The following is a 12,493-nucleotide window of genomic DNA, read 5'->3' as shown; positions in this document are numbered from 1 at the left end:
CAAGATAGGATGGAGGTAGACCGTGTAGTATTTTATACGTAAGTAGTAAAACCTTATAGTCACATCTTAAGTGCATAGGAAGCCAGTGCAGGTGAGCCAGTACAGGCGTAATATGATCAAACTTTCTTGTTCTTGTCAAAAGTCTAGCAGCCGCAGTTTGTATCAACTGTAATCTTTTAATGCTAGACATGGGGAGACCCGAAAATAATACGTTACAGTAATCGAGACGAGACGTAACAAACGCATGGATAATGATCTCATCGTCTTTAGTGGACAAAATGGAGTGAATTTTAGCGATATTACGGAGATGAAAGAAGGCCGTTTTAGTAATGCTTTTAATGTGTGACTCAAAGGAGAGAGTTGGGTCGAAGATAATACCCAGATTTTTTACCAAGTCACCTTGTTTTATTATTTGGTTGTCAAATGTTAAAGTTGTATTATTAAATAGAGGTCGGTGTCTAGCAGGACCGATAATCAGCATTTCCGTTTTTTTGGCGTTAAGTTGCAAAAAATTAGCGGACATCCATTGTTTAATTTAATTAAGACACGCCTCCAGCTGACTACAGTCCGGCGTGTTGGTCAGCTTTAGGGGCATGTAGAGTTGGGTGTCATCAGCATAACAGTGAAAGCTAACACCGTATTTGCGTATGACGTCACCCAGCGGCAGCATGTGGATGCTAAAGAGTGCAGGGTCAAGGACCGAACCCTGGGGAACTCCACACGTTACCTTAACATAGTCCGAGGTCACACTGTTACGGGAGACGCACTGCACCCTGTCACTAAGATAAGCGTTAAACCAAGACAGGGGTAAGTCTGACATACCAATTCGTGTTTTGATACGCTATAATAAAATATTATGGTCTATATATATATATATATGGCGATTGTGTTAGATGTAAATATAAACGGAATACAATCATTTGCAAATCATTTTCAACCCGTATTCAAGGGAATGCACTACAAAGACAAGATATTTGATGTTCAAACTCATAAACTTTATTTTTTTTTGCAAAAAATAATTAACTTAGAATTTCATGGGTGCAACACGTGCCAAAGTAGTTGGGAAAGGGCATGTTCACCGCTGTGTTACATCACCTTTTCTTTTAACAACACTCAATAAACGTTTGGGAACTTAGGAAACTAATTGTTGAAGCTTTGAAAGTGGAATTCTTTCCCATTCTTGTATTTAATGTTGGCTTATACGGTATACCGGTATTGGTATAGTACCGCGATACTAAAGAATCATATACGGTACTATACCACCTCTGAAAATTACCGGTCCCACACCCACGTCGTGACATTGCTGGTTTACGAGCAGAGGAGCATGTTCGGCAGTGCGCAATCACAGAGTACTTACAAGCAGACACAGTGTGTAGACAGAAAAGGGAGAACGAACGCATTTTGGCTTCAAAACAAGCGACCAAGCTGAAGTTATAACACTGAAACACCCTCAGGAAGAGGTGCTTTAAGACATACCTACAAGCTAAATCCCAGTAGTATTGTAGCTACTTCTGAATCACTCATCCACGTCTCCATGGCGACAAATAAAGTACGTTTCTTACAAGGAATAGCTAAACATGCTTCACTACACACCGTAGCTCACTGGCGTCAAAATGCAAACAAGCGCCATCGGTGGATCTACACCTGACATCCACTGTAATGATACCAAGTACGGTAGTGTGTCTCGTTGATACTACTATGATTACGTCAATATTTTTTGGCATCACAACATCTTCTTTTGTGTTTTTTTCTAAATGTATATTATGTTTATAAAGTCAGGAAATATGTCCCTGGACACACGAGGACTTTGAATATGACCATCAATCAGTCATCAATGTTTATTTATACAGCCCTAAATCACAAGTGTCTTAAAGGGCTGCACAAGCCACAACGACATCCTGGGTTCAGATCCCACATCAGGGAAAGGAAAAACTCAAACCAGTGGGATGACAATGAGAAACCTTGGAGCGGACCGCTTTAATTGCATAAGTACACAGCATTCTGGACATCTGTGTTGCTGAATCTTTTGCAATTTGTTAAATTAATAATGGAAAAGTCAAAGTAGAAAGATGCAGGTGGGAAGCTTTGGCCTTTAGCCACACAAACACAGCCGGTGTTTCCTTGTTTAAAATACCCGAAGATGAAGCTTTACTATGGATCAGAGCGGTCAAGCGAACATGGATCCCGACTACATGTCAACCGGCAGTTTTCGGTGAGAAAATTGTGGTAATAACTCGCCTCTTACCGGAGACATCAGCGGAACTTCCGTCCTGCTGCAGCTGCCGTGACCTCCCTCAGAGACTCTGGCGTCAACACACCCGTGGCCACCCCCTCCGACTTTCAGGTTCTATTTAATCTCACTAAAACACTAGCAACACAATAGGCAGATAAGGGATTTTCCAGAAATATCCTAGTAAATGTGTCTAATAACATTTTTCTAGTCGTTCACTCTAAATTTCCTCATCCACGGATCTTTCATCCTGGCTCAAATTAATGGGGAAATTGTCGCTTTCTCGGTCCGAACAGCTCTAGCTGCTACTGGCTATGATTGCAAACAATGTGAGGATGTGAGGAGCTCTACAACCCGTGACGTCACGCGCACATCGTCTGCTACTTCCGGTACAGGCAAGGCTTTTTTTATTCGCGACCAAAAGTTGCAAATTTTATCGTGGATGTTCTCTACTAAATCCTTTCAGCAAAAATATGGCAATATCGCGAAATGATCAAGTATGACACATAGAATGGACCTGCTATCCCCGTTTAAATAAGAAAATCTAATTTCAGTAGGCTTCTAATGTACCCTAAGATTTTTTGTTAAAAAAAGCCAATAATGCCATTTTTTGTGGTTCCCATTATTTAGAAAAGTATCGAAAAGTATTGAAAAGTATCGAAATAATTTTAAATATTGGAACTGGGACAACACTAACTTAGCCCTCCTCGGCAGCCGCCTCTCCTTGACATGTCTGCCGCGCTCTCTTGTGTGTTTTCCTTAAATTCCCTCTGGCTGATTAATGACCTGTCCTCCCAGGCACTTTTAATTTACTGCTCCTCAGTCCAGAACGAAGGATGTTTGTCTTAACCGTGTCACTCCTCAGGTGGACTGACCACAGCCACTTTATTAATGAGGATATTTGATCGCTTTCCACAGATTCGGCCGCGATCAGATTGACCATCGGACACCTTACTGTACATATTTGCCGAGCACATTATGTTACCGCTCTTTAGCTTGTCAAAGCTGATGATTTGTAGGGCCTGCATCCCATGACTTTTCCAGCAGTAATTATAGACAAGTTATGCAACTTGCAAACCGCCTCTTATCAAAAAGGCCCACATTTGCAGCGACAGGGTTTGGCTGAACTCTGTATTTTAGTATTTTATCTCCCCCCGATTGCAGGTTTACGGTGTCACGTGAAAGTGCGTGTTCTCTCAGGTCTTGTATTCGCTTGACCTCACCGGGGGGGGGGTCAACGTAATCCAGCCGACGCAGGCAAGAAAGCTGACCTTGACCCTGTCTGGATTGTTTATGTAAGCAAGCAGTCATCATCTTGTTTGAGTTTTAACGACCCCATATTTCTTTTTTTTTTTCTTTCTGTCTCTCCTGTAGCTGTGCTCCATATGCAGTTTGGCAATTGTCTCAGTCGCTGAGTGTGTTTCTGTGGTTAAAAAAGTGCTGACCAAGCAGACACGCAAAGATAGAAAAAAGAAAAAAAAAGACCTTAATTTGTTGAATTAGTACTTCTGATTCATTTCATAAAGATACGCCTCTTTATTGTGGGCCAGTTGTCCAAATATGATGTTGAAAAAATAGGCAAATTATTATTTTGCAACAATTACATTTATATGCAATTTATATGTGAAAGTAGGGTTGAATATAATGTTGTAGATTAAAAAAAAAAATCCTACAAGAAATAACGGAAATTGTTGTTGTTTTTTTAAAAATGCTATTATTATTATTTTTTATTTTTTATTTTTTAACCTTTATTTATAAATTTCAACATTTATAAACGGTTGAGAAATAATAATCAAAGTCAGTACAAAACAGCACCATGGATGTTGTAAATTCAAAGTAACGAAAATAGAATACAATATATATATATATATATGTGTACGTATACATAAATTATCAGTATCGGTTTCAAAAAGTAAAATGTATGACTTTTTAAAACGCCGTTGTAGGAGTGGTACACGGACCTAGGGAGAATTGCAGAGCAGTTGTGTCTCCCAGTCATACTTGCCAACCCTCCCGATTTTTCCGGGAGACTCCAGAATTTCAGAGCCTCTCCCGAAAATCTCCCGGGGAAACCATTCTCCCACATTTCTCCCAGACAACCTTATTGGAGGCGTGCCTTATTGGCACTGCCTTTGCGAATCGGCCCATTCCAATGTTATCTACGGCTTATCACACACACACACAAGTGAATGCAAGGCATACTTGTTCAACAGCCGTACAGGTCACACTGAGGGTGGCCGTACAAACAACTTTAACACTGTTACAAATATGCGCCACACTGTGAACCCACACCAAACAAGAATGACAAACACATTTCGGGAGAACATCTGCACCGTAACACAAAATAAACACAACAGAACAAATATCCAGAACCCTTTGCAGCACTAACTCTTCCAGGACGCTACAATATACACCCCCTGCTATTCCCCCCCAATTCGCTCGTGACGTCTCAGATTGTAGCGGACATTATTTTCCAGCCCGATCCCAGCTATAAGTAGTCTGCTTTAATCGCATAATTACACAGTATTCTGGACATCTGTGTTGCTGAATCTTTTGCAATTTGTTCAATTAATAATGGAGACATCAAAGAAAAAAATATGTAGGTGGGAAGCGGTGTATTGTAGCTGCCTTTAGCAACACAAACACAGTCGGTGTTTCCTTGTTTACATTCCCGAAGGTGAAGCTTTACTATGGAACAGAGCGGTCAAGCGAACATGGTTCCCGACCACATGTCAACCGGCAGGTTTCGGTGAGAAAATTGTGATAATAGGTAGGCTCTTACCATAGACATGAGCGGACCTTGCGTCGTTCCTCGTGCACCTGTCAAAGAGGCAGCTGCGGACTGTCTTGTTTCCTCCGACCGGTCGCCCCGGAACGTGGAATGCTTCCACCGTGGAGGAGAGGAAAAAAAAGCTCAGCCCGCCTTCGCTTCGCCTCGTCGAGAAATATGGCTTCCCTCAGAGACACTGGCGGTCACCACACCCGTGGCCACACCCCTCCGACTTTCAGGTACGACAGTATAATCTCACGACAACACCAGTAACACAATAAGCAGATAAGGGATTTTCCATAATTATCGATGAGGTGGCGACTTGTCCAGGGTGTACCCTGCCTTCCGCCCGATTGTAGCTGAGATAGGCGCCAGAGCCCCCGCGACCCCGAAAGGGAATAAGCGGTAGAAAATGGATGGATGGGATCCTAGTAAATGTGTCTAATAACATCTGAATCGCTCCCACTGCCCTGTCTTTTTTTTTTTTCCTAGTCCTTCACTCTCACTATCCTCATCCACAAATCTTTCATCCTCGCTCAAATTAATGGGGAAATGCTGTAATTTGCCTAACATCGGTTCAGAGTCTGCTTGTAAATTTGCATTATTCATCCCTTTGTGAGATTGGTTAATCTTCAGGAATAAGCCAAAGAAAAAGCGATGTTCTCTGCTTACTGAACTGAGATCTTACATGTTTAAGCGACAACCTCAAGAGCAGTGCTTGCTATAGGGTTGATAGCTCTACCTTTTTGATTGATTGATTGATTGATTGATTGATTGCTTGATTGATTGATTGATTGATTGATTGATTGAAACTTGTATTAGTAGATTGCACAGTACAGTACATATTCCGTACAATTGACCACTAAATGGTAACACTCGAATAAGTTTTTCAACTTGTTTAAAGGCCTACTGAAATGAGATTTTCTTATTTAAACGGGGATAGCAGGTCCATTCTATGTGTCATACTTGTTAATTTCGCGATATTGCCATAATTTTGCTGAAAGGATTTAGTAGAGAACATCGACGATAAAGTTTGCAACTTTTGGTCGCTAATAAAAAAGCCTTGCCTGTACCGGAAGTAGCAGACGATGTGCGCGTGACGTGACTGGTTGTAGAGCTCCTCACATCATCACATTGTTTACAATCATGGCCACCAGCAGCAAGAGCGATTCATAACGAGAAAGCGACGATTTCCCCATTAATTTGAGCGAGGATGAAAGACTTGTCGATGAAAAAAGTTAGAGTGAAGCACTAGAATAAAAAAAAAAAGGCGATGGCAGTGGGAGCGATTCAGATGTTATTAGACACATTTACTAGGATAATTCTGGAAAATCCCTTATCTGCTTATTTTGTTACTAGTGTTTTAGTGAGATTATATAGTCATACCTGAAAGTCGGAGGGCTGTGGTGACCGCCAGTGTCTCTGAGGGAAGCCACATGGAGGAGCCAAGAAAGTCACTGCTGCCTTTTTGACAGTTGCTGCAGGAGGACGCAAACTCCGCTCAAGTATCTGGTAAGAGCCGACTTAATATCACAATTTTCTCACCCAAAAACTTGCCGGTTGACATGTGGCAGAGAAAAATGTTCGCTTGACCGCTCTGTTCCATATTAAAGCTTCACAACAAACAAAGAAACACCGGCGGTGTTCTGGTTGCTAAAGGCAGCTGCAATCCACCACTTTCCACCAACAGCATTCTTCTTTGACGTCTCCATTATTAATTGAACAAATTGCAAAAGATTCAGCAACACAGATGTCCAAAATACTGTGTAATTATGCGATTAAATCAGACGACTAATAGCTGTGAGTGGTGCTGAGCTAAAATGTCCGCTCCAACCAATAACGTCACAAGCAACGCGTCAACATAAGCGTCATCATTGCGCGACGTTTTCAACAGGATACATCGCGGGAAATTAAAAATTGCAATTTAGTAAACTAAAAAGGCCGTATTGGCATGTGTTGCAATGTTAATATTTCATCATTGATATATAAACTATCAGACTGCGTGGTCGGTAGTAGTGGGTTTCAGTAGGCCTTTAAGTCGGGGTCCACGTAAATCAATTCATGTCACCTTTTAGCTCGGTAGCTAACACGCTCATCTTTCATGCTGGCCATTCAGGTTGGAGTCGACCTTTTCAGATCGAAACTAATGTAATAGTAGAAGCGATCTTCAGATTCTGATGATTTTGGCCATTATGAATGTTTAAGAGTCCTGCAGGTTGAATCACAGGAAATGTCATGGTACAGTAATTTGGTGTTTTCTAGGAGAGCAAAGTAGAATGCTGTAATTCAAGCACTCTTTTTGCATCATTGGAGGGGGAAAAAGCCTTTTTACCTTCCGTTGTATGTTTCTATTTATGGACTTATCATCCGAATGCACTCTAATCATGGTGGCTTCGGCCTTGGTCTGGAAGACAAATGATTGCACTCTCACTCACCATTTGTCTGTTTTATTTCTGTTTTTCCTTTAGCTTAACCAAACACACGTTTGTGCGATGCATCATCTCTGTTAACAGCCAGATTGTCATCATATAAAACAGTGACTAAAGAAAGGGGGGTTCCAAACTTTTTCAGGCGAGAGCCGCATACATAAGAATTGAAGGATGCCAGGGGACCCTTTGATACATTAAAGGCCGACTGAAACCCACTACGACTGACCATGCAGGTCGTAGCTTACCAAAGTCGTACGAAAACATTTGGACGCATTTTTTGAGCACCATGTGTAATGTTCTATATTCTCAATGTAAGAGTCATTTATTGAACAGGCGTCAGCCTGCAGTCCACACGCATTGCTTATGTGGGACACACTTATTACGCAATGCACCAAATAAAATTGCTTTGAGGTCGGTAAGCACAACCAGAATTAATTCGTACATTAAAGGCCTACTGAAACCCACGACTACCGACCACGCAGTCTGATAGTTTGTTTATATATCAATGATGAAATATTAACATTGCAACACATGCCAATACGGCCTTTTTAGTTGACTAAATTGCAATTTTAAATTACGCGCGAAGCATCCTGTTGGAAACGTCGGTATGATGACGCGTGCGCGTGACGTCTCGGATTGTAGCGGACATTTTTTTCCAGCCCGATCCCAGCTATAAGTAGTCTGCTTTAATCGCATAATAACACAGTATTCTGGACATCTGTGTTGCTGAATCTTTTGCAATTTGTTCAATTAATAATGGAGACATCAAAGAAAAAATTATGTAGGTGGGAAGCGGTGTATTGCAGCTGCCTTTAGCAACACAAACACAGCAGGTGTTTCCTTGTTTACATTCCCGAAGGTTGAAGCTTTACTATGGAACAGAGCGGTCAAGCGAACATGGTTCCCGGGCAGGTTTCGGTGAGAAAATTGTGGTAATAAGTCGGCTCTTACCGTAGACATGAGCGGAGCTTGCGTCGTTCCTCATGCACCTGTCAAAGAGGCAGCTGCGGACTGTCTTATTTCCTCCGACCGGTCGCCCCCGAACGTGGAATGCTTCCACCGTGGAGCAGAGGGAAAAAAAGCTCAGCCCGCCTTTGCTTCGCTTCGCTTCGTCGAGAAACATGGCTTCCCTCAGAGACACTGGCGGTCACCACACCCGTGGCCACACCCCTCTGACTTTCAGGTACGACAGTAAAATCTCACGACAACACCAGTAACACAATAAGCAGATAAGGGATTTTCCATAATTATCCTAGTAAATGTGTCTAATAACATCTGAATCGCTCCCACTGCCCTGTCTTTTTTTGTTCTCTAGTCCTTCACTGTCACTATCCTCATCCACATCCACAAATCTTTCATTAAATAAAAAAATCTCATTTCAGTAGGCCATTAAAGAATGGTGAAATCGCCCAAAAACATCAATACTAGAGTTCAGTTCAGTTCCTGATTGGCTCAGTCTAAGACAGCATTATTAACATTATGCAAAAAAAAATGTTTAGCTGCCAATTTTGCACCTAGTCATATAACTTGGTACTTGACACATGCTAACTGTTTGAATGCAAACTTTTTTAGCCAATTTTGAAGCCAAACGCCTCAGAGTCATATAACTTGGTACTTGAGAAATGCTAACTGTTAGAAAGTTAACATTAGCATTTTAACATTAATCCGCTAACTTGTTTTTAGCCAATTTTGATGCCGAATGCCTCATACAAACACATGATAACTATTAGCATGCTAACTTTTTAAGCTATTTTTGCTATTTTGTTAGCATGCTAACATGTTAATGTTAGCATGCTAACATTAACATGTTAGCATGCTAACATTAACATGCTAACTAGTTTAGCCAATTTTGATTTGACTTAGTACTTGACATATGCTAATTATTAGTATGCTAACATTTTAACCTAATTTTGCATGTTAATGTTAGCATGCTAACACTGACATGTTAGCATGCAAACATTAACATGCTATCTTGTTTAGCCAAATTTGAAGCTGAACGCCTCAGAGTCATATAACTTGGTATTTAACACATGCTAACTGTTAGAACGTTAACATTAGTATGCTAACATTAACGCGCTAACATTTTTTTAGCCAATTTTGATGCCAAACGCCTCAGAGTCACATAACTTGGTATTTGACACATGCCAACTGTTAGGATAAAAACATTAGCATGCTAACATTATGGCGCTAACTGTTTTTAGCCAATTTTGATGCCGAATGCCTGAGTCATGTAACTTGGTACTTGGTACGTGCTAACTATCAGCATGTTAACATTAACATGCTAATTTTTTTTGCCAATTTTGAAGCCGAACGCCTCAGAGTCATATAACTTGGTACTTGACATATGCTAACTGCTAGGATGTTAACGTTTCTATGTAAACATTAACGCGCCAACTTGTTTAGCCAATTTCGAAGCCAAACGCCTCAGAGTCAAATAACTTGGTACTTGACACATGCTAACTATTAGCATGCTAACTTTTTAAGCTAATTTTGCATGTTAATGTTAACATGCTAACTTGCTTAGCTAATTTTGAGGCCGAACACCTCAGAGTCACATAACTTGGCACTTGACACATGCTAACTGTTAGTATCTTAACATTAGCATGCTAACATTAATGCGCTAACTTTTTTATTTTCCAATTTTGATGCCGAATGCCCCAGAGTCACATAACTTGCTACTTGACACGTGCTAACTATCAGCATGCTAAAATTAACATGCTAACTTGTTTAGCCAATTTTAAGGTGATCGCCTCAGACTCACATAACTTGGTACTTGACACATGATAACTATTAGCATGTCATATTAGCATGCTAACATTAACGTGCTAACTTTTTTTTTGCCAATTTCGATGCCAAACGCCTCAGCATCATATAACTTGGTACTTGACACGTGCTAACTATTAGCCTGCTAACTTTATAAGCTAATTTTGCATGTTAATGTTAACACGCTGACTTATTTTTAGCCAATTTTGAAGCTGAACGCCTCTGTCATTTAACTTGGTACTTGACACATGCAAACTGTCAGGATGACAACATCAGCATGCTAACATTAACACGCTAACTGTTTTTAGCCAATTCGCAGGTGAGCGCCTCAGAGTCATATAACTTGGTACTTGACACATGCTAACTGTTAGCACGCTAACATTTTAAGCTAATTTTGCATGTATACGCTTCATAGTTCTCAACCTTTTTTCAGTGATGTACCCCCTGTGAACATTTTTTTAATTCAAGTACCCCATAATCAGAGCAAAGCATTTTTGGTTGAAAAAAAGAGATAAAGAAGTAAAATACATGTCATCAGTTTCTGATTTATTAAATTGTATAACATTGCAAAATATTGCTCATTTGTAGTGGTCTTTCCTGAACTATTTGGAAAAAAAGATACAAAAATAACTATAAAACTTGTTGAAAAATACACAAGTGAATCATTAATAAATAAAGATTTCTACAAATAGAAGTAATCATCAACTTAAAGTGCCCTCTTTGGGGATTGTAATAGAGATCCATCTGGATTCATCAACTTAATTCTAAACATTTCTTCACAAAAAAACAAATCTTTAACATCAATATTTACGGAACATGTCCACAAAAAATCCAGCCGTCAAAACTAAATATTGCATTGTTGCATTTCTTTTCACAGTTTATGAACTTACATACATATTTTGTTGACGTATTATTCAATAAATATATTTATAAAGGGTTTTTGAATTGTTGCTATTTTTTAGAATATTTAAAAAAAATCTCACCTACCCCTTGGCATACCTTCAAGTACCCCCAGGGGTACGCGGACCCACATTTGAGAACCACACATTCTAACTGCGCATTTCAGCATTCACACGCAATTTCTCCAGAAATTGCCTATTGTATTTATTTATTTTTTCCATTTTTATGTAATGTTGTAATCCGAAATGTGTTTATTTTGTCTTTGGAATGTGTCGCCGGTCAATAAAAAAAACAAGTCTTGGGCCGCACTTTGGACACCCCTAAGGGGGCCTTTTTCGTTCTTCTTCTGTGACTCCGTGTAACAAAAATGTCATAAATGTACGGACAAATGAGGACCGGAGAATTGTGGAATTGTTTACCCAATCGACACAGCAATTACCTTCCATTCACAAGCACATCTCCAGCTTGCAACACCCCCCCCCCCCCCCCCCCTCTCCCTTGCATGGCATGGGCCTAAGGTCAGGTACTGTAGTGGTTCAACCCCCCCCCCCCACCACCACCACCTTCTTGGCTGCACATGTAATCCAATTAGGATTAGGCAACCGAGACAGGACAAACCTCTGCTGACATTCTAGCTATGAAACATCTAATTGTGAAGAGTGTAATAAGATGAACACATGAAGGAGTAGAGAGGTTAACACTATTCATTACCGCCGGGCGTTAGTGCCCGTTGTCCTGCAGCCAAAGAAACCCAATGCCCGTGCATGCCCCAACCTACACAGAACAAATGTCACGTTAATGTGAGCCTTCTGTTCTCTTAAAGGGGATGTTGCATTAACTGTTGCAGCCTAACGAGAAAGAGGCAGTTTTACATCATCAACTCATCACAATTTTTTTAAATTCAGCTTTATTATGCAGTTTGTAACAAACAAGTAGCCATTGGTTAAAGTTAAAGTGCCAATAATTGTCACACACACACTAGGGGCGGTGAAATTATCCTCTGCATTTGACCCATCACTCTTGATCACCCCCTGGGAGGTGAGGGGAGCAGTGAGCAGCAGCGGTGGCCACGCCCGGGAATCATTTTTGGTGATTTAACCCCCAATTCCAAGCCTTGATGCTGAGTGCCAAGCAGGGAGGTAACGGTTCCCATTTTTATAGTCTTTGGTATGACTCGGCCGGGTTTTGAACTCACAACCTACCGATTTTAGGGCGGATACTCTAACCCAGTGGTTCTCAAATGGGGGTACGCGTACCCCTGGGGGTACTTGAAGGTATGCCTAGGGGTACGTGAGATTTTTTAAATAATATTCTAAAAATAGCAACAATTCAAAAATCCTTTATAAATATATTTATTGAATGATACTTCAACAAAATTTGAATGTAAATTAATAAACTGTG

Source organism: Nerophis ophidion, linkage group LG01 (genome assembly GCF_033978795.1).
Source record: "Nerophis ophidion isolate RoL-2023_Sa linkage group LG01, RoL_Noph_v1.0, whole genome shotgun sequence".
Taxonomy (NCBI): domain Eukaryota; kingdom Metazoa; phylum Chordata; class Actinopteri; order Syngnathiformes; family Syngnathidae; genus Nerophis; species Nerophis ophidion.
This window is presented reverse-complemented; position numbering follows the sequence as displayed.